The following is a 23,082-nucleotide window of genomic DNA, read 5'->3' on the forward strand; positions in this document are numbered from 1 at the left end:
TCTCGCGCGCCATACCTAGTTGTCGCTGATGCACCCGAACGCCCCGCCGCGGATCTCGTCGCCGACGAGTCTCCGGTGACCAAATGGTCACGGGCACGTGCCAGTTACACTCATCACGCCCCATAGATCCTCCCCAACCTCTCCATTTCTTCGCTAGCTCACCCCAGCTCCACTCTTCTCGAGCTCCCGAACGCGTCGCCGCACGCGCTCCTCACCGGCAACCATCTGGTGACCCTTTTGGTCCCGGGCTTGTGCCGTTGTGCTCGCGTGCGCACGTAGGCCTCGCCCCGTCCTTCTGTTTGCCCAATAGAACGCCGCATCGCCCATCCCTCTCACGGCGGAACTCCGGTGTCCGCCTCTCTGTTCGCCGTCGCCGCTCCAGTGCGTCTCCGGCCACACCACCGCCTGCACTAGATGCGTCTCACCGCACTTGTTCGAATGCTACCTCCCGCGCTCAAAACAGACCACCACCGCGGATTTCCGGCCACCTCCCGAGCTGCGCCGCCGCGTTTTGCCTCGCCGGCATCGTTCAGGCGCCGTCTGCCGACGTGGCTAGGCGGGCCCCACCCCTGGGTCACTGCCTGTGGGCCTGGGGGCCCCAACTCGCCACGTTGACCGAAGTCAACTTCGCTGACGTGGCAGCTACTGCCACTGACATGCGGGCCCCATGCCATAAAACAAATAAAACAAATATATAAACTGCTTATTAATTAAGTTAATGAACTAAAACCTAATTAGACACTAACTGCTGGGGCCCACCCACTAATTAACCTATTTAGTTAGTCTAAACCCCCTATTATTGCCCCTGACAATGACATGTGGGTCCCACTGGACCCACCTGTCTGGTTTGACTGGCCAACCGACCAGTTGACCTGCTGACATCACTCTGATGTCATGCCTGCATCATCATTCACAGTTCTGGATAATGTTGGATTTAAATAATTAATTAAATTCCAGAAATTAATAAAATCTTTAGAAAATCATATCTTTTAATCCGTAACTCGGATTAAAATACTTTCTACATGAAAGTTGCTCAGAACGACGAGACGAATCCGGATACGCAGCCCGTTCGACCGTCACAAATCCCTAACATATCGAACACACAACCTTCCTCCTCAGGTTACCACCTCGTACCGCGTTAGGGCACACCTAGCATCACACTTTGTCATGTCAGGCATCGTCATGCATTTGTTTGCATTATATTTATTGTTTCTTCCCCCTCTTCTCTCGCTAGACATCGAGACCGACGCCGCCGCTACCCAATGCGACTACGGTGTTGACGACCCCTCTCTCTTGCCAGAGCAACCAGGCAAGCCCCCCCCTTGATCACCAGATATTGCCTACTCTCCTCTATACTGCTTGCATTAGAGTAGTGTAGCATGTTACTGCTTTCCGTTAATCCTATTCTGATGCATAGCCTGTCATTGTTGCTACAACTGTTGATACCTTACCTGCAATCCTAAATGCTTAGTATAGGATGCTAGATTATCGTCGGTGGCCCTATATTCTTGTCTGTCTGCCATGCTATACTATGGGGCCGTGATCACTTGGGAGGTGGTCACGGGTATATACTTATATACATAATATATGATACTTGTGGTGACTAAAGATGGGTCGGCTCGTAGGAGTACCCGCGAGTGATTCACGAATTGGGTCCAAAAGGACGTTTGTCCCGACGGCCCTCTGAGTGGATCTTTGTGGCGGAGCGACATGGTAGGTTGAGACCACCTAGGAGAGAGGTGGGCCTGGCCCTGGTCGGCGTTCGCGGTTATTTCAAGATAACACATTTAACAAGATCTTGGTATTTGATGTGAGTCTGGCTACTGGCCTATATGCGCTAACCATCGACGCGGGGACAGTTATGGGCACTCGACGTCGTGGTATCAGCCGAAGCCTTCGTAACGTCAGTGACTGAGCGGCGCGCACCGGGTTGGACTGGAACGCCTACTCTTGTATAAGGGAGGCTAGGTCTGCTCACCGGCCGTGTACGCAACGTGCAGGTGTGCAATGGGCGATGGGCCCAGACCCCTGCGCCATAGGATTTAGACTGGCATGCTGACCTCTCTGTTGTGCCTAGGTAGGGCTGCGACGTGTTGATCTTCCGAGGCCGGGCATGACCCAGAAAAGTGTGTCCGGACAAAGGGGATCGAGCATGTTGGGAAATGTGGTGCACCCCTGCAGGGAAGTTAATCTATTCGAATAGCCGTGTCCCTCGGTAAAAGGACGACCCGGAGTTGTACCTTGACCTTATGACAACTAGAACCGGATACTTAATAAAACACACCCTTCCAAGTGCCAGATACAACCGATGACCGCTCTCTCACAGGGCGACGAGGGGAGGATCATCGGTTAGGATTATGCTATGCGATGATGCTTGGTGAACTTACCATCTACTCTCTTCTCCTGCTGCAAGATGGAGGTTACCAGAAGCATAGTCTTTGATAGGACTAGCTATCCCCCTCTTATTCCGGCATTCTACAGTTCAGTCCACATATGATAGCCTTTTCCATTTGATACCAATGCATACATATGTAGTGTAGCTCCTTGCTTGCGAGTACTTTGGATGAGTACTCACAGTTGCTTTGCTCCCTCTTTTCCCCTTTTCTATACCCGATTGCTGCGACCAGACGTTAGAGGCCAGGAGCCAAACGCCACCGTCGACGACGACTACTACTACTCGGGAGGTGCCTACTACTACGTGCAGCCCGCTGACGACGACCAGGAGTAGTTTAGGAGGATCCCAGGCAAGAGGCCTGCGCCTCTTTCGATCTGTATCCCAATTTGTGCTAGCCTTCTTAAGGCAAACTTGTTTAACTTATGTATGTACTCAGATATTGTTGCTTCCGCTGACTCGTCTATGATCGAGCTCTTGTATTCGAGTCTTCGAGGCCCCTGGCTTGTAATATAATGCTTGCATGACTTATTTTATTTGTAGAGTTGTGTTGTGATATCTTCCCGTGAGTCCCTGATCTTGATCGTACACATTTGCGTGTATGATGAGTGTACGGTCAAATTGGGGGCGTCACAGTACGCGTGCCACCTCTGCGTCATGTTGGGCTTTATCCACTGGCTCTACCACGGCAGTCAACACAGTCGTCAGTTTATCCATGAGGTCCATCAAGATCTGAGCCGGGGGGCGCGCGGGGTCTCCTGACCCGGTGGCAGCCGACCCGGTAGCTATTGTCGCCGCTGCTGTAGAGTTCTGCCTAGGCCGTGTCCCTCCATGAAGACTCCGGCCCAATTCGGCGGCTTGAGGGGGTATGGAATACTGCTGCCATCGAAACAACCCCCGAGCATGCTGTCCTGCAGCTGGTACAAAGAGTCCCTCTCGCCCGTTGATGATGCAGTGTCAGAACGGACGGCCGTCTCACCGCCCTCCACCGATCCTTCAGTGTATTCACCGCCGTGGACGCAGCCTACGAAGGCATGCTTCACGACAGATTGAACACGGGTAGTCCTCGCGCGCCGAGCCGTTTCGATGAGGTTGGTGTGGACGTCCGGCTCAGGACCTGACTCGCCGATCTGGCCGATGAAGACGTGAATTCCGCCGAAGGGGACCCGGTACCCATACTCAATTGAGCCGGCCTTGGGGTACCAGCCTTCATCGTCGATGTAGAGCTTGCCACGACGGCTCTTGGTCATCCGGCCCACAGCGTATCCCTTGAGCCCTTTGAAGTTTCCCTTCAAGAACTCAAATCCACTGTGCGCTGGCCCCACAGTGGGCGCCAACTATCGTGGAATTGTCATGGCAGATGTCCTAGAGAAAGGGCTTAAAGGGGTTAATCGGGACAAAGGACACGAGAGTTTTTATACTAGTTCGGCCCCTTACGATGAAGGTAAAAGCCTACGTCTAGTTGCGTTTGTATTGTTGAGGTTTCGATTACCAAGAGGCTCAACTCGCCGACTTGGTTGTCGATCTCTTGTTTCTTGCCCTAAGCCGCCACCGGGTCGTCCCCTTATATACATGGGTTGACGCCTGGTGGCCTACAGAGTCCCGGCCGACTCATAATTGTGTCCGGCTCGGTGACTTCCTTTACATGCATTTCTTTACAAGTCTTTCCTTACATACGACGGTTTACAATATCGGGCCTTAAGCTTCCTCCAGGCCTTTGGGCCTTCTATAAGGTTTAATAAACTATTGTCTTGAATGTTTACTAGGCTTCTTGCGTAACCTGCCATTGGGGCTGACACGGCCCCTCCTGGGCGGGTCATGACTGATAGTAATATCCCCAACAGATGCCTTCCGGCGCATCCCCAAGCTTGGTTGCTTGGGAGTCCTTTAATATTTCCTTGGGGTGCCTCGGGCATCCCCAAGCTTAGGCTTTTGCCACTCCTTATTCCTTCATCCATCGTGATCTCTCCCAAAACTTGAAAACTTCAATCACACAAAACTTAACAGAAAGTTCGGTAAGATCCGTTAGTATAATAAAGCAAATCGCTACTCTAAGTACTGTTCCCAAACCAATTCATATTTTGTTTTTGCATTGTAGCTACTGTAATATAGCTTTTCCATGGCTTAATCCACTAATAGAAATTGATAGCTTCATCAAAACAAGCAAAGTATGCATCAAAAACAGAATCTGTCTTAAACAGGACAGTCTGTAGTAATATGAACATTCACCATACTTATGGTACTCCAAAAACTCTGAAATAATTAGTAAAAATAGAAAAAATTATATAAATACATTGCAAAAAGTTTCAGAACCGTTTGACGTTCCAGTAAAAAATGTAAAATCGCGCACTACAGCCAAAGTTTCTGTCCTGCACCGCACAAACCAACAAGCAATGTAAACATCCTAAAGGCAAATCTTGGCTCATTATTTTTATAATACAATGGAATTGTACAAGGGGATAATTATTTTTGTTGAAAAGTTTCTGTAATCAAGATTCACAAAGTTTACGTGAGCATGAACAAAGTTCAAGGAGCTCCCCCACTTCAACAATGCTTGTCTCTCTCACTTTCACTTTCCTTTTTGAAAAGTTTTGGTTTCCCCTCTTTATTTTTTTATTTTTTAAACTTTATAAAAGCACTCAACATAAATAAATGACTCTCTAAAACTTCCGGGTTGTCTCCCTAGCAGCGGTTTCTTTAAAGCCATTAAGCTAGGCATATAGTGCTCAAGTAATGGATCCACCCAGATCCCAAGGTATATCAAAGCCAATTTTAATTAACAATGATTTGTGATTTAGTAGTGAGCACAAAGTAACATATATCATGCAAGAACGAAGTCTAACTCTCTTCCTATGCATCGGCATGTAAAAAAAGAACAATTCATGCACACATAGTAAAGGCCAATGCATAGTGAGGGAGTCCTGGATTATGGGGTCTCCGGACAGCCGGACTATCTCCATTGGACGGACTGTTAGACTATGAAGATACAAGATTGAAGACTTCGTCTCGTGTCCGGATGGGACTCAACTTGGCGTGGAAGGCAAGCTAGGCAATACGGATATGGATATCTCCTCCTTTGTAACCGACCTTGTGTAACCCTAACCCTCTCCGGTGTCTATATAAACTGAAGGGTTTTAGTCCGTAGGACAACAACCACAACATACAATCATACCATAGGCTAGCTTCTAGGGTTTAGACTCTCTGATCTCGTGGTAGATCTACTCTTGTACTACCCATATCATCAATATTAATCAAGCAGGACGTAGGGTTTTACCTCCATCAAGAGGGCCCGAACCTGGGTAAAACATTGTGTCCCCTGCCTGCTATTACCATCCAGCCTAGACGCACAGTTTGGGACCCCCTACCCGAGATCCGCCGGTTTTGACACCGACACTGGTGCTTTCATTGAGAGTTCCTCTGTGTCGTCACCTTTAGGCCCGATGGCTCCTACGATCATCAACAACGATGCGGTCCAGGGTGAGACCTTTCTCCCCGGACAGATCTTCGTGTTCGGCGGCTTTGCACTGCGGGATAATTCGCTTGGGCATCTGGAGCAGATTGAAATCTATGCCCCTGGCCATCAGGTCAGATTTGTAAGTTTGAACGACACGGCCGACATCCGTGGAGACTTGATCTTCGACAGATTCGAGACACAGCCGAGCGCGCCACACTGTCACGATGGGTATGACCTAGCTCTGCCGCCGAACAGTACCCCAGAGGCCGCGCCCGCATCAGCTCCGACCCTTAGCTCGGAGCCAACTGCGCCAATCGAGGACGGGTGGCTAGACACCGCCTCAGGGGCTGCAGTCTTAACGGAGATCGAGCCGAACACCAGCCTAATCCTCTGCGAAGCCCATGACTCCAAGGTGCCGGAATCTTTTCCGGACTCCGAACCGTCCGCGCCCCTGCCAATCGAATCCGATTGGGCGCCGATCTTGGAATTCACCGCCGCGGATATCTTTCAGCACTCGCCCTTCGGTGACATTCTGAATTCACTAAGGTCTCTCTCTTTGTCAGGAGAGCCCTAGCCGGACTATGGCCAACAAGATTGGGATGCGGACGACGAAGAAATTCGACGCCCACCCACCACCCACTTCATAGCCACTGCCGATGATTTAACCGACATGCTCGACTCCGACTCTGAAGACATCGACAGTATGGACGACGATGTAGGAGACAAACATGAACAAGCGCCTATAGGGCACTGGAAAGCCACCACGTCATAAAAAAAGGGCAACCTAGTGCATGTAGCTCCCGCTTGCGTAGGGTCCAGGGAAGGGTCCGACCACTTTGGGTCTATAGTACGCAGCCTTTCCCTACATTTCTGTAAGAGGCTGTTTCCAGGACTTGAACCCATGACCTCATGGTCACAAGGCAGCAGCTTTACCACTGCGCCAAGGCTCCCCTTCAGGAAAGCCACCTCGTCATATGACATATAAATGGTGGATACACCCAAAGAAGGCAATGGCGACGGGACAATAGAGGATGACCCATCCAAGAAGCAACCCAAGTACCAACGCCAGCGGCGCCGCTCTAAGTCCCGCCAAAGCAGAAGTGGTGATACCGGCACAGGATATAATAACACTCCGGATAGTGCCGAAGACAACAACAATCCCCTCCAGTAAGATTTAGAGCAAGAGGATGGAGGAGCCAGCCCTCCTGAGAGAGCGGCATACAGAGAGGAGGAGGATGACAATTACATGCCCTCCTCCGAAGACGAGGCAAGCCTCGGCGACGATGAATTCGCCGTACCAGAGGATCCCGTCGAACAGGAGCGCTTCAAGCGTCGGCTTATGGCCACGACAAATAGCCTGAAGAAAAAGTAGCAGCAGCTTCAAGCAGATCAAGATCTGCTAGCTGACAGATGGACTGAAGTCCTCGCGGCCGAGGAATATAAACTCGAGCGCCCCTCCAAGAATTACCCAAAGTGTAGGTTACTACCCCGACTGGAGGAAGAAGTGTATGATACGGCTGATCGGCCACCTCGTGGCCGTGATAGAGAGGCATTCCAGCCAAAAACTCAGCTTCCACCCCCACGCCATTCAATAAAAAAGGCATGGGGAGATACGCCAGACCTGCGAGACATTTTGGAGGACAAAGCAAAGCATACAAGATGGATCTACAGATCACGAGGGCGCACTACTCTACGAGATGATAAACGTCATGCCGGATACAGTAAAAGCAAATCCGGCCGGGCCGAACACAGCGGGCAAGACCCATTCGAGCTGCGTCGCGATATAGCCCAATACAGAGGCGCCGCACACCCCTTATGCTTCACAGACGAAGTAATGGAACATAAATTCCCAGAAGGTTCCAAACCTGTAAATATTGAATCATACGATGGCCCAACAGATCCCGTAGTATGGATCGAGGATTTCCTCCTCCACATCCACATGGCCCGCGGTGATGACTTACACGCCATCAAATACCTCCCACTAAAGCTCAAAGGACCAGCGCGGCATTGGCTTAACAGCTTTCCAGCGGACTCCATTAGCTGTTGGGAAGATCTGGAAGCCGCATTCCTTGACAACTTTCAGGGCACTTATGTGCAACCACCAGACGCCGATGACTTGAGCCACATAATTCAGCAGCCAGAAGAGTCGGCTAGGAAATTCAAATCGTCGACTGTCTGGATGCAGAGGCCTTAGCGGCTTTCAAACACAACATCCGAGACGAGTGGCTAGCCCGACACCTTGGTCAGGAAAAGCCGAAATCTATGGCAGCTCTCACGATGCTCATGACCCGCTTTTGTGCGGGAGAAGACAGCTGGCTGGCTCGCAGTAATAACATATCAAAGAACCATGGTACCCCGGATACCAAGGACGACAATAGCAGGTCACGTCGCAACAAGCATAAGCGCCGCATCAACAGCGAAAATACCGAGGAGACAGCAGTCAATGCCGGATTCAAAGGCTCTAAACCCGGTCAGCGGAAAAAGCCATTCAAACAAAGTACGCCGGGTCCGTACAGCTTGGACCGTATACTCGATCGCTCGTGTCAAATACACGGCACCCCGGACAAGCCAACCAATCACACCAACAGCGAGTGTTGGGTGTTCAAGCAAGCCGGCAAGTTAATTGCCGAAAACAAGGACAAGGGGCCGCATAGCGATGACGAGGAGGAGCCCCGGCAGCCGCACACGGGAGGACAGAAGAGGTTTCCCCCACAAGTGCGGACGGTGAACATGATATACGCAACCCACATCCCCAAGAGGGAGCGAAAGCGTGCGCTCAGGGACGTATATGCGTTGGAGCCAGCCGCCCCAAAGTTCAACCCTTCGATCGCAGGGACCACCCCACTAGTATCCGTCATGGCGGATTTGCCGCTCTGGTCCTAGACCCAATCATTGATGGATTTCACCTCACTCGAGTCGTTATGGATGGTGGCAGCAGCCTGAATCTGCTTTATCAGGACACAGTGCGCAAAATGGGTATAGACCTGTCGGTGTCAAAACCGGCGGATCTCGGGTAGGGGGTCCCGAACTGTGCGTCTAGGCGGATGGTAACAGGAGACAAGGGACATGATGTTTTTACCCAGGTTCGAGCCCTCTTGATGGAGGTAAAACCCTACGTCCTGCTTGATTGATATTGATGATATGGGTATTACAAGAGTAGATCTACCACGAGATCAAGGAGGCTAAACCCTAGAGGCTAGCCTATGGTATGATTGTTGTTCGTCCTACGGACTAAAACCCTCTGGTTTATATAGACATCGGAGAGGGCTAGGGTTACACAGAGTCGGTTACAATGGTAGGAGATCTACATATCCGTATTGCCAAGCTTGCCTTCCATGCCAAAAAAGTCCCTTCCGGACACGGGACGAAGTCTTCAATCTTGTATCTTCATAGTCCAGGAGTCCGGCCGAAGGTATAGTCCGGCTATCCGGACACCCCCTAATCCAGGACTCCCTCAGTAGCCCCTGAACCAGGCTTCAATGACGACGAGTCCGACGCGCAGATTATCTTTGGCATTGCAAGGCGAGTTCCTCCTCCAAGTACTTCATAGAAGATTTTGAACACAAAGGTAGTGTCCGGCTCTGCAAAATAAGTTTCCACATATTGCCATAGAGAGAATAATATTTCCACAAATCTAATCTGCTGACGTATTCTGTAGCATGACACCACGGCCAAGTCTTTATTCGAATCGTTTTACTGTCCCGCCTCAGCGCGTTTCGCGAGGCAGTTTCCTTGGCACGTCTAGTCAAACCAGAGATCGTGTCCCCTTATTCCGGGATTCTCATCAATACGGGCGTGGGTAACCCAACCGCGCCATTGATTACGGCGCTTGGGAGATAAGCGAGTTTTACCAGGCTGGTGGGGACGCATAGTCGCGTCCACCCATATAAGGGGATAAGGATCCACCTTTTCATCCATGCCTTCTTCCTCCTTTGCCTATCCATTTCCGCGCACTCGAGCTCCAGCGCCCAAGTCCGCACACCCCACCTCAACCTTCTCCAGCCATGTCCGGATCGGGAGGAAAGTGGATGGTCTCCTCTGTCACGGAGGGACACATCAAAAAACTGAGGAAGGCCGGATACTTGTCTAACGACATTGCGCACCGGCTTCCCGAAGAGGGGCAGCTCATCCCCTCCCCTAGGCCCCATGAGAGGGTGGCGTTCCTCCCCCATTTCCTCCACGGACTGGGCTTCCCTCTCCACCCATTTGTCCGGGGGCTCATGTTCTACTATGGCCTGGATTTCCACGATCTGGCCCCGAACTTTGTCCTCAACATCTTGGCGTTTATCGTCGTGTGCGAGGCTTTCTTCTGCATCCGCCCCCATTTCGGCCTATGGCTCAAGACTTTCAATGTCAAGCCGAAGGTGGTGCGCGGCACCCAGGCGGACTGCGGAGGCTCCATGGTGGGCAAGATGCCCAACGTCCTATGGCTTGAGGGCTCCTTCGTGGAGACCCTAAAGGGGTGGCAATCGGGGTGGTTTTACATCACCGAGCCGCGCGACCCTGAATGGGTCGCAACCCCCGAGTTCCGATCCGGCCCCCCTACGTGGCTCACCTCATGGAAAGAGACGGGCTTGTCGTGGGTTAAACAAGGAGAGCTGACCGGACTCCAAACATGCGTCCAAACCCTGGTGGACAAGAAGCTTAAACTTGTCAACGTAGTCCAGGTTATGCTCATCCGCCGGATCCTCCTGTGTCAACAACGGGCTTTCAACCTGTGGGAGTTTGACCCAGCGCGGCACCAAACTCTGAGCAGGCTCTTCGACACGACGTACGAAGATGCCTGGAAGGTTCTTTTCAAGGGCGCTGAGGCCCCCGCATCCGCTACCGAGGATCGCGGATTCAGCACGCAGCATCACGCTCGTGCGGTAAGCTGTTTTTACCTTTTATAGGGTATTAGTTTTTCATAGTTTTCCTCCATGCGGGATCTAAGCTCCCTTACCTTTGACAGGATTGGCAGGAGACGTCTGGACAGATCAACTGTCCGGCTGATTTGCCCGAAGGCCCAGCGGACGCTCGCTTGGCGAAGCTGCTGGTTCCGGCACCCTATGTGGTGCCGGAGAAGAAGGCCAAGAAGAAGGCCACGGGGACTCGAAAGAGTGCCCGGCGCCAGGAGCTATCGGATTCATCATCCAATGACTCCAAGGCGCACTCCTCCCGTGAAGACGAGGAGGAGGAAGAAGAGACCTCTCCCCCTCCAGCGGGGGGAGGGAAGAAAAGGAAGGCCGCCCCAACTGGGGATGCCGAAGGGTCCAAGAAGGGGAAAACCCCTCCTCCGGACTACTCCACCAACGCCGACGACGGTGAAGAGGAGTGGCCGCACAGGGCCAAGCCCCTGGCGAGATCATAAGTATTCAGACACTAGAGCAATTCATGGTGTTCCTTTCTTGCACAGGTCCTCCTTACGCCGAATATGACTATGCAGTCCGCCCAAGGCCGGGCGTGACGAGTCGTCGAGCGGCTCCCTGGATTCGTCGGACGTGAATTCACTTCTGCCCGCTATCTCCCCCCACCCTACGGACGACGCCGAGGTGCTATCCCAACAGGTTCCAAGCCAGGAGGAGGTGGTCCTGGAGGCACCACAAGGCGACCTCCCGGACTCCAGGCGCAAAGGGGATAAAACCCACAAGGGCCCCGAGTCCGGCCTTGAGCCTGACTCCGCGCCGGAACCTTCAATGGTTCCGCACTCCGGTCGGCAGCCTCCTTCCAAGAGGAGCAAGCCTACCGAGCCGGTGACCTCCGTCCAACCGGAGGCACCGGACAATTTGCTGGAGGTTCTTAAAGGCGCCTCCATCGACGAGGAGCACCGCACTATTATGAGTGCGGTGATCCAGAAGGTTCTGTCCGCCAAGAGTGGACTGACTGAAGCCTGTGCCAGCCTTCTAACAGGCTTTGAGGTAAGTAAAGAATATGTAAAAATATTACCGCGTAGAAAGTAGCCCCTGATGCTTTGTTCGGTGTTCAGAAAGAAAAGCCGAATAGAGGATCTAATAACATTTGCAGGAGTCTAACATAATCAAGTCAATATGCATATACAGGCTTCGCTGCTGGCCTCCGCCGCACTGACTGCGGAGGTGGATACGCTGAAGCAAAACCTCGCGCGGTCCGAGAACGAGCTCGGCCATGCCAAGAGGCAACTCGAGGAGAAGGAAGGTAAGTAATACCTTGCACAAGTATATAGAGAAGATGTGGTTGCAAAAAATGACAGGATCAACGTGCTATTACAGGGGCCACGACCGAGGTGGCAGCCCTTAAGAAAGCGCTGTCCGAGGCCGAAAACAGAGCGGCCGCGGAGCACACAGAGAGAGGGAAGCAGGAGGCGCGGGTGGAGGAGGTGCAGAAAGAGCTCCAGGATCTCGTGCAAAACACGATAGTTTGGAGCTTGACTCCAAGACGCAAGCATTCGAGCTTGCGGCAGCCCTCGAAAGCGCGAAGTTTGCCAAGGCCAAAGCCCAGAAAGCCCTCCAAGAAATTGAAGCAATGAAGAAGATAGCGGCGGGTAAGGCATTCATTATGCAAAGCAAGCACGTGAAAGTGAATTACTTTTTACTTACCCGAGTCCGGAGCTCTCCAGGAGCATTCGCAGATTTGCCCCGTAGTGCGTCTAATGTCGCCGCCTACTACCGATCCGAGGAGGGGAGCTCGACGGAGAAGGTGTTCTGGTCTCAGTATGCTGAGGCCGGACACCTGGTGCCTTTGAGCGGCCAGCTGAAGCAGATGGTCGAGCTCCACAAGGTGGCTGAACAGGCCATAAAGGGCCTCGTAGTTTGGCTTTGGCCTGGAGAGGCTCTGCCTGGGAGCTACTTCGGGCTGGTGAGGCGGCTGATGGATGCATGTCCACAGCTTGAAGTAATCAAGCGCTCTGTCTGCATCGAAGGTGCCCGTAGGGCGCTTGCCCGTGCCAAAGTGCACTGGGGCAAGATGGATGCGGAGAAGCTGGTGAAGGATGGGCCGCCGCCGGGCAAGGAGCATCGCGTCCCGGAAGCGTATTATGAGGGTGTCCTGAAGGGTGCCCGCCTTATAGCGGATGAATGCTCCAAAGATGTAATTTTTGAGTAAACTCGCATTTGTGATCCTGTACGCTGAAAACTTGTTCATATGCGCTAAGGAACGCTTTTGAATTTAAAATATTACCTTCTGTGCGGCCGTTTATCAAATTTGAGAGATGGCGAGTCGTCGGCTTCTGCCCCCATGCCACGAGCGCTGGGGTGTTCGAGATAAAAATGAGCGCTCTTTTTCCCATTCTTGGATCCTTCGAGGGAGATGCTCAACACAACGAACAAGGCAATCGGACTATAATGCTTGAACACTCTCACTTAGCCATAGAATTCTATAATTTTAAATTTCGGCGAAGCCCCTAATTCTTCGGAAGACCGAGTTCGGGGCGCTATCCACGCCTAGGCCGGACAAAGCCGACTCCTCGCTCTAAGCGGCATAAGTCTTTAGGGACTCAAAAACCTATCGAACAGCGACCAGCTCTCGCCTCATCATGACGGTCAGTTTTAGCTTTCTCTACTGAGGTGCTTAGCCCAGCTCAACTGGGGCACAATCGCAGTAGTTCTCCTAGTGCTACCTTAGCCGATATAACGGAACGTAAGGTACCAAAACATAGGAGCCAGGCAAACCCAACTATTGACCCAAGACATGATTCGGAGCCGATGCATATAATGCTATAAGTTCGGGGTGCCGCACTTGTGAAAGTGTTCTGACTTCTCACACCGTATTGTGGGGTACTTAAGCCCCTGGCGTATTGGCCGTACCAAAGTGTACGGGTGCAACATGTCATTAATGAACATATATTCGTAAAAAAGAGTAATGCAATAATAGACGGAAGCTATGCATTGTTTATTTTAAAAAAGATGCAATCAAAGCAGAACGATACAAATAGTGCAATAAGCAAAAGATGGGACTATTTAACATGTCCTTTCCAGGGGCGAGCTGCAGAATGTTATGTGAAACAGGTATACTGCTCGTTATAGAGACCACCTTAGAGTTCCATAGTGCGGCGTAGCTATCTGCTTCCCTGGTTTTATCTTTTGTGTGGCAATTGTATTGCTGGACAAGCCTTCCGAAGAATGGAGTCCTGAAAATAAGAGAAAATTAAGAAATCGGCAGCCCCTAGTGCGGTTTAAGCTGCATTTCGGGCGTGCCGTGATGGTGCCCCTCCCCCTGTGCCCATGATATTTCCAGAGCATAGTTATGTACGCGCAACACTGGTTTCGCAAGTTCGCAAGGGCTGGGGTTGGGGCTGCATTGCTACGCTTGCTCGAAACATGCCAGGCGGTCTTGTTGTTGGTTACTTCGGGCGCGCTTGACGGTGTCCAGACGTTTAATGGCTAGACTGGAGAATTTCCTTGAGAGGCTGCTTTGTACTTCCGCTGCGATAGCCGCCGTATGCTCCTCCGTTTGGAGAGAGCGTTTGGTGTTTCCATTGACCGTGATGACTCCTCGAGGGCCTGGCATCTTGAGCTTGAGGTATGCGTAGTGCGGCACCGCCTTGAACTTGGCAAATGCAGTTCGCCTGAGCAGTGTGTGATAGCCAGTGCGGAACGGGACTATGTCGAAGATTAACTCCTCACTTCGGAAATTATTCGGAGATCCGAAGACCACTTCAAGTGTAACTGAGCCTGTAAAGTTGGCCTCTACACCTGGTATGACGCCTTTAAAGGTCGTTTTAGTGGGTTTAATCCTCGAGGGATCGATGCCCATTTTCCGCACTATATCCTGGTAAAGCAGGTTCAGGCTGCTGCCGCCGTCCATAAGGACTCTAGTGAGGTGAAATCCGTCAATAATTGGGTCTAGAACCAATGCGGCGAATCCGCCATGACGGATGCTAGTGGGGTGGTCCCTTCGATCAAAAGTGATCGGGCAGGAAGACCATGGGTTGAACTTTGGGGCGACTTGCTCCATCGCGTATACGTCCCTTAGCGCACGCTTCCGCTCCCTCTTGGGGACGTGGGTTGCGTATATCATGTTCACCGTCCGCACTTGTGGGGGAAAACCATTCTTTCCACTGTTGTTCAGCGGGCGGGGCTCCTTCTCGTCATCGCTATGCAGCCCCTTGTCTCTGCTTTCGGCATTTAACTTGGCTGCCTGCTTGAACACCCAACAATCCCTGTTGGTGTGATTGGCTGGTTTTTCGGGGGTGCCATGTATCTGGCATGAGCGGTCGAGTATTCGGTCCAAACTGGACGGGCCCGGAGTATTTCTTTCAAATGGCTTTTTCTGCTGACCGGGTTTAGAGCCTCTGAATCCGGCATTAACTGTCGTATCCTCAGCATTGTCGCCGTTAATGCGACGCTTTTGCTTGTTGCGACGCGACCTGCCACTGCTGTCCTTGGTATCCGAATTACCAGGGCTCTTGGTCATGTTATTGCTGCGAGCTAGCCAGCTGTCTTCTCCCGCGCAAAAGCGGGTCATGAGTGTCGTGAGGGCTGCCATAGATTTTGGCTTTTCCTGTCCTAGGTGCCATGCAAGCCACTCGTTGCGGATGTTATGCTTGAAGGCTGCTAGGGCCTCTGCGTCCGGACAGTCGATAATTTGATTTTTCTTGGTTAGGAACCGTGTCCAGAATTATCTGGCCGATTCCTCTGGCTGCTGAATTATGTGGCTAAGGTCATCGACGTCTGGTGGTCGCACATAAGTGCCCTGGAAATTGTCGAGGAATGCGGCTTTCAGGTCCTCCCAACAACCAATTGATTCTACTAGCAAGCTGTTAAGCCAATGCCGAGCTGGTCCTTTAAGCTTGAGTGGGAGGTATTTGATGGCGTGTAGGTCATCACCGCGGGCCATGTGGATATGAAGGAGATAGTCCTCGATCCATACCGCATGATCTGTTGTGCCATCGTATGATTCGATGTTCACGGGTTTGAAACCCTCGGGGATTTGATGATCCGTTACTTCATCTGTGAAGCATAGTGGGTGTGCGGCGCCTCTGTATTGGGCTATATCACGACACAGCTCAAACGAGCTTTGTCTACTGTGTTCGGCCCGGCCGGATTTACTGTATCCGGAGTGACGATTACCGTCTCGTGCCGTGGGGCGCCCACACAATCCGTAGATTGATCTTGTTTGCCTTGCCTTGTCCTCCAATATATCTCGCAGGTTTGGCGCATTTTCCCGTTCCTTGGTATTTTTTGAGCGGCGCCGGGGTGTGGCTTGAGTGGAGGGCCAAGAGGCCTCTCTGTCGTGGCCACGGGGTGGCCGGTCGGCCGCATCATGCGCTGGTGATGTAGGTTTAGGTGCTTCCTCCTCTAATCGAGGTAGCAACCTGCGCTTTGGGTAGCTCTTGGAGGGGCGTTCGAGTTCATACTCTTCGGCCGCAAGGACTTCAGTCCATCTGCCGGCTAGCAAATCTTGATCAGCTCTAAGTTGTTGCTGTTTTTTCTTGAGGCTGCTCGCCGTGGCCATAAGCCCGCGTTTGAAACGCTCTTGTTCGACGGGATCCTCCGGCACGACAAATTTGTCATCGTCGAGGCTTGCCTCATCTTCGGAGGGAGGCATATAATTATCGTCCTCGACCTCTCTGTCTGCCGCTCTCTCATGAGGGATGGCTTCTCCATCCTCATGTGCTGAATCTTGCTGGAGGTGGTTGTCTTCGGCACTGTCCGGGGTGTTATTATCTCCCGTGCCGGAATCACCATTTTTTCTTTGGCGGGATTTAGAGCGGCGCCGCTGACGCCGGCGCTTAGGCTGCTTCTTGGAGGGGTCATCCTCCGTTGTTCCATCGCCATTGCCTTCTTTTGGGGTGTCCACCATGTATATATCATACGACGAGGTGGCTTTCCAGTGCCCTATAGGCGCTGGTTCTTGATCGTCTCCTGCATCGGCCTCCATACCGTCGATGTCTTCGGAGTCGAAGTCGAGCATGTCGGTTAAATCATCGACAGTGGCTACGAAGTGGGTGGTGGGTGGGCTTTGAATTTCTTCATCATCCGCATCCCAACCTTGCTGACCATAGTCCGGCCAGGGCTCTCCTGATAAAAAGAGAGACTTTAACGAATTCAGAATAATGCCGAAGGGCGAGTGCTGAAAGATGTCCGTGGCGGTGAACTCCATGATCGGCGCCCAATCGGGTTCAATCGGTAGGGGCGCGGAGGGCTCGGAGTTTGGAGAGGAGTCTGCCTCCTTGGAGTCACGGGCTTCGCAGAGAATAGGGCTGGTGTTTGGCTCGATCGCCATAGAGATTGCAGTCCCCGAGGCGGTGTCCAACCACCCATCCTCGATTGGCGTAGTTGGCTTCGAATTAAGGGTCAGGGTTGATGCGGATGCGGTCTACAGGGCACTGTTCGGCAGAAGAGCTAGATCATGCCCATCGTGACAGTGCGGCGCGCTTGGCTGCGGTTCGAACCCGTCGAAGATCAAGTCTCCGCGGAGGTCGGCCGTGTAGTTCAAACTTCCAAATCTGACCTGATGGCCAGGGGCGTAGCTTTCGATCTGCTCCAGATGGCCAAGCGAATTGGCCCGCAGTGCAAAGCCGCCAAATATGAAGATCTGTCCGGGGAGAAAAGTCTCACCCTGGATCGCATCGTCGTTGATGATCGGAGGAGCCATCGGGCCTAAAAGTGACGACACGGAGGAACTCTCAATGAAAGCACCAATGTCGGTGTCAAAACCGGCGGATCTCGGGTAGGGGGTCCCGAACTATGCGTCTAGGCGGATGGTAACAGGAGACAAGGGACACGATGTTTTTACCCTGGTTCGGGCCCTCTTGATGGAGGTAAAACCCTATGTCCTGCTTGATTGATATTGATGATATGGGTATTACAAGAGTAGATCTACCACGAGATCAAGGAGGCTAAACCCTAGAAGCTAGCCTATGGTATGATTGTTGTTCGTCCTACGGACTAAAACCCTCCGGTTTATATAGACACTGGAGAGGGCTAGGGTTACACAGAGTCGGTTACAATGGTAGGAGATCTACATATCCGTATCGCCAAGCTTGCCTTCCACGCCAAAAAAAGTCCCTTCCGGACACGGGACGAAGTCTTCAATCCTGTATCTTCATAGTCCAGTAGTCCGGCCGAAGGTATAGTCCGGCTATACGGACACCCCCTAATCCAGGACTCCCTCAAGACCCCTCAAGGATCAAACCCACGAAAACGACCTTTAAAGGCGCCATTCCAGGTGTGGAGGCCCATTGCACAGGCTCAATTACACTGGAAGTGGTCTTCGGATCCCCGGATAACTTCCGAAGCGTAGAGTTAATCTTCGATATAGTCCCGTTCCGCAGTGGTTATCACGCACTGCTCGGGCGAACCGCATTTGCTAGATTCAATGCGGTACCGCATTATGCATACCTCAAGCTCAAGATGCTAGGACCTCGCGGAGTTATTACAGTCAATGGAAACACAGAGTGCTCTCTCCGAACAGAGGAGCACACCGCGGCCCTCGCAGCAGAAGCGCAAAGCATCCTCTCAAGGCAATCAACCAGTTCGGCGCTTCAAAGCCCGGACACCTTCAAGCGCGCTCGGAGCAATCGTCAAATAGACCGCCCGGCGCGATCGGAGCTCGCGTAGCAATACGGCAGCCACCCCAATCCCAGCCCAACGGTGAAACTCGTGCCGCGGGTACATAATTCGCATTAAAAATACCATGGGCACAGGTGGGGAGGGGGGCACAACTGCGGCACGCCCCAAGACGCGGCTTAAACTGCACTAGGGGCTTCCCGTTTGGTTATTTTTCCTTTTTTTCAGGACCTTAATCTCTGGAAACACTGTCGGGCAGCACTATTGCCGAACACATGATGCAGCAACCAAGGAGGCAGACATCTACGTCATACCACGGAATACCTAGGTGGATTACAATAATGAGCAAAATATTCGATTTAATATCATTCCTCAGCTTGCCCTTGGAAGGGACATAGTCCTACTCTTTGCTTATCGCACTATCTGTATCACTCTGCTTTAACGCAATTTTTTGAATAAACAATGCATGACATTGCGACTATTATTGCATTCTTGTTATATATATATATATATATATATATATATATATATCTGTGTGTGTGTGTGTGTGTGTGTGTGTGTGTGTGTTCATTAATGACGCCTTGCAACCGTACACTTTGGTACGGCCAATACACCAGGGGCTTACGTACCCCACAATACGGTGTGAAAAGTCCGAACACTTTCACAAGTACGGCACCCCGAACTTATAGCGTTATATGCATCAGCTCCGAATCATGTCTTTGGTCAAATGTTGGGTTTGCCCGGCTCCTATGTTTTGGTACCTTATGTTCTGCTCTATCGGCTAAGGTAGCACTAGGAGAACTACTGCGATTGTGCCCCGGTTCTGCTGGGTTCAGCACCTCAGTAGAGAAAGCTAAAACTGACTGTCATGATAAGGCGAGAGACTGGTCGCTGTTCGGCGAGGTTTTCGAGTCCCTAAAGACATATGCCGCTTAGAGCGAGGGGCCGGCCCTGTCCGGCTTAAAGGCGTGTATCACGCCCCAAATTCGGTCTTCCGAATACCAGGGACTTCGCCGAAATTTAAAATTATTGAATTCTATTGCTAAGTGAGAGTGATAAAGCATTATTAGTCTGGTTGCCTTGTTCGCTATGCTGAGCACCTCCCTCGATGGACCCAAACATGGGAACAAGAGTGCTCAGGTTTATCCCGAACACCCCAGCACTCATGGCATGGGGGCAGAAGCCGGGGACTAGCCATCTCTCAGATTGGATAAACAGCCAAACAGAAGGTAATATTTTAAATTCAAACAAGCGTTGCATAGCACATATGACACAAGTTTTCATAAATACAGGATAAAACGAGAAAGTCTCACCCAAATATTACATCTTTTGAACACTCGTCCACTATGAGACGGGCACCCAGCAGAACACCCTTGTAGTACATCTCAGGGTGGCGGTACTCCTTGCCCTCCGGTGGCCCCTCCTTGATCAGCTTCACAGCGTCTAGCTTGACCCACTGCAATTTCACACGGGCGAAAGCCTGGTGTGCACCTTCAATGCAGACAAATAGCTTGACGACCCCCAGCCGTGGGCAGGCATCCACAAGCCGCCTTACCAGGCCGAAGAAGCTGTTCGGAAGGGCGTCGCCAGGCCACAGCCGGACTATAAAGCCCTTCATGGCCTGATCGGCCGCCTTATGTAGCTCGACCATCTGCTTCAGCTGGTCGCTCATTGGCACCGGGTGTTCAGCCTCAGCATACTGAGACCAGAATAGCTTCTCCGTTGAGCTTCCATCCTCGGCCTGGTAAAATTGTGCGGCATCGGACACGCTGCGGGGCAAATCTGTGAATGCTCCTGGAGAGCTGCGGATTCGGGTAAGTAATCGGTAATTTACTTTCACATGCTTGCTTTGCATATAGAAAGCCATACCCGCCACTATCTTCTTCATTGCGTCGATCTCCTGGAGGGCCTTTTGGGCTTCGGCCTTGGCACTTTTTGCGCTCTCGAGGGCCGCAGCAAGCTTAGACTCCCGCGTCTTTGAGTCAAGCTCCAACGCCTCGTGCTTCGCCACGAGATCCTGGAGCTCTTGCTGCACCTCACCCACCCGAGCCTCGTGCTTCTCTCGCTCGGCGCGCTCCTTGGCCGCTTTATCTTCAGCCTTGGTTAGCGCTTGCTTCAGGGTCGCACCTCGATCGTGGCCCCTGGCAAATATACGATGATCATGTCATTTTGCAATCGCATCTTCTTTTATATATACATATCTATAGACAGGGTATTACTTACCCTTGTTCTCCTCGAGCTGCCTCTTTGCAAGGTCGGGCTCTTTCCTGGACCCCTCGAGGTCCTGCTTCAGCACGGCGACCTCCGCAGTCAGTACGGCGGACACCAGCAGCGAAGCCTGCATATGCATATTGACATACTTATATTAGACTCCTGCGATATTATTTGATCCTCTGTTCGGTTTTTCTTTCTGAACACCGAACAAAGAATCGGGGGCTACTGTCTATGCTGGCACAGGCTTCAGTCAACCCGCTCTTGGCGGACTGAACCTTTTGGACCACCGCACTCATAACAGTACAGTGCTCCTCGTCGATGGAAGCGCTACGAAGCACTTCTAGCAGATTGTCCAGCGCCTCTAGATTTACAGAGGTCACCGGCACAGGCGTCTTTCCCCTCTTAGAAGGAGGCCACCTGCCCGAGCCTGGAACCGCTGGAGGTTCCGGCGTGATGTTCGGCTGAGGGCCGAACTCGGAGCTCTCAGGGGCCCCGTCCCCTCAGCTCCCGGAGTCCGGAAGGTCGCCTTGAGGCGCCTCCGGTACTGTCTCCCCCCGATCCAGTGCCTCTTGAGACAGCACCTCGGCGTCATCGGCAGGATGAGGGGAGGTGGAGGTCGGGACTAGATCGCTATCCATGTCCGACGAGCCCAGGGAGCCGTCCGATTATACATCGATACGGGCTCGGGGCGGCCTGCATAATCTTATTTCGGCGTTAGGTGAAGTAGTGCGGCAAAGGAATACTATGACTTACTCTGGTATCCGAATACTTACAACTTCCCCAGGGGCTTGGCCCTGGGCAGCCACTCGTCTTCACCATCGGCGGTGGTGGTAGAGTAGTCCGGAAGGAGAGTTCTCCCCTTCTTGGACCCTTCGGCCTCCCTAGTTGGGGCGGCCTTCCTTTTCTTGTCTCCCCTGCCTGCAGGGGGAGCATCTTCTTCTTCCTCATCGTCTTCGGGGGAGGAGTGTGCCGCAGAGTTATTGGACGATGAGTCCGATAACACCTGGCGCCGAGAACTCTTTCGGGTTCCCTTGGCCTTCTTGGTCTTCTCCGGCACCTTGTAAGGAGCCGGAGTCAGCATCTCTGTCAGGAGAGCGCCCGCATTATCTTCGGGCAAAGGGGCCGAATAGTTAATCTGCTCCGACGTCTCCACCCAGTCCTGTCAAAGGCATGGAGATTAGACACCGCACATAATTAAGCAAGGGAAAATAAATGTCCTATGGGACGTATTGAACTCACCGAACGCGCTAGGTGCTTTGCGCTTAGTCCGCGGTCCTTGGCGAGAGAAGGAGGGACCTCGGCGCCCTTGAACAGCACCTTCCAGATGTCCTTGTGCATTGTATCAAAGAGCTCACTCAGAGTCTGGTGCTGGGCCGGGTCGAACTCCCACAAGGTAAAGTCCCGCTGTTGACACAGGAGGATCCGACGGATAAGCATAACCTGGACTATGTTGACAAGCTTGAGCTTCTTGCTCGCCATACTCCGGATACATTTCTGGAGTCCATCCAGCTCCACCGATGAACTCCACGACAAGCCCTTCTCTTTCCAAGAAGTGAGCCGTGTAGGGAATCCGGATCGAAACTCGGGGGCTGCCGCCCATTTGGCATCACGCGGCTCGGTGATGTAGAACCACGCCGATTACCATCCCTTTATTGTCTCCACGAAGGAGCCCTCAAGCCATATAACATTGGGCATCTTGCCCACCATGGCTCCGCCGCATTCTGCTTGTTGGCCTCGTACAACCTTCGGCTTAATATTGAAGGTCTTTAACCACAGGCCGAAGTGGGGCCGGATGCAGAGGAAAGCCTCACACACGACGATGAATGCCGAAATGTTGAGGACAAAGTTCGGGGTCAGATCATGAAAGTCCAGCCCGTAGTAGAACATGAGACCACAGACGAATGGATGGAGGGGAAACCCCAGTCCGCGGAGGAAGTGGTGGAGGAAAACTACCCTCTCGTGAGGTTCCGGGGTAGGGACGATCTGCCCCGCAGCGGGCAGCCGATGTGCGATATTCACGGCTAAGTACCCGGCTCCGTGCAGCTTCTTGATGTCTCCCTCTGACGGTGTCCTGGACTAGGGGGTACTCACCACGTCGTCTCCCGATCTATTAGATTGGACCGAGGACCCCCGTGGCCGTATACTCATGGGCCAGTTTGGACGGCTACCGCATACAAGGAAGATTCCACAAGACTTGGCGATCAAGACAAGGACTTCTCCCCACCGGCGTATTCGGCTAGGGCTCTTGTTATCCTAGGCCTCCGGTGCATTATATAAACCGAGGCCAGGCTAGTCGATAGATATACAACTCCATATACAACAATCATACCATAGGCTAGCTTCGAGGATTTAGCCTCCTTGATCTCGTGGTAGATCTACTCTTGTACTACCCATATCATCAATATTAATCAAGCAGGACGTAGGGTTTTACCTCCATCAAGAGGGCCCGAACCTGGGTAAAACATCGTGGTCCCTGCCTCCTGTTACTATCCGGCCTAGACACACAGTTCAGGACCCACTACCCGAGATCCGCCGGTTTTGACACCGACATTGGT

The sequence above is a fragment of the Triticum dicoccoides genome, chromosome 4A (genome assembly GCF_002162155.2).
Source record: "Triticum dicoccoides isolate Atlit2015 ecotype Zavitan chromosome 4A, WEW_v2.0, whole genome shotgun sequence".
Taxonomy (NCBI): Eukaryota; Viridiplantae; Streptophyta; class Magnoliopsida; order Poales; family Poaceae; genus Triticum; species Triticum dicoccoides.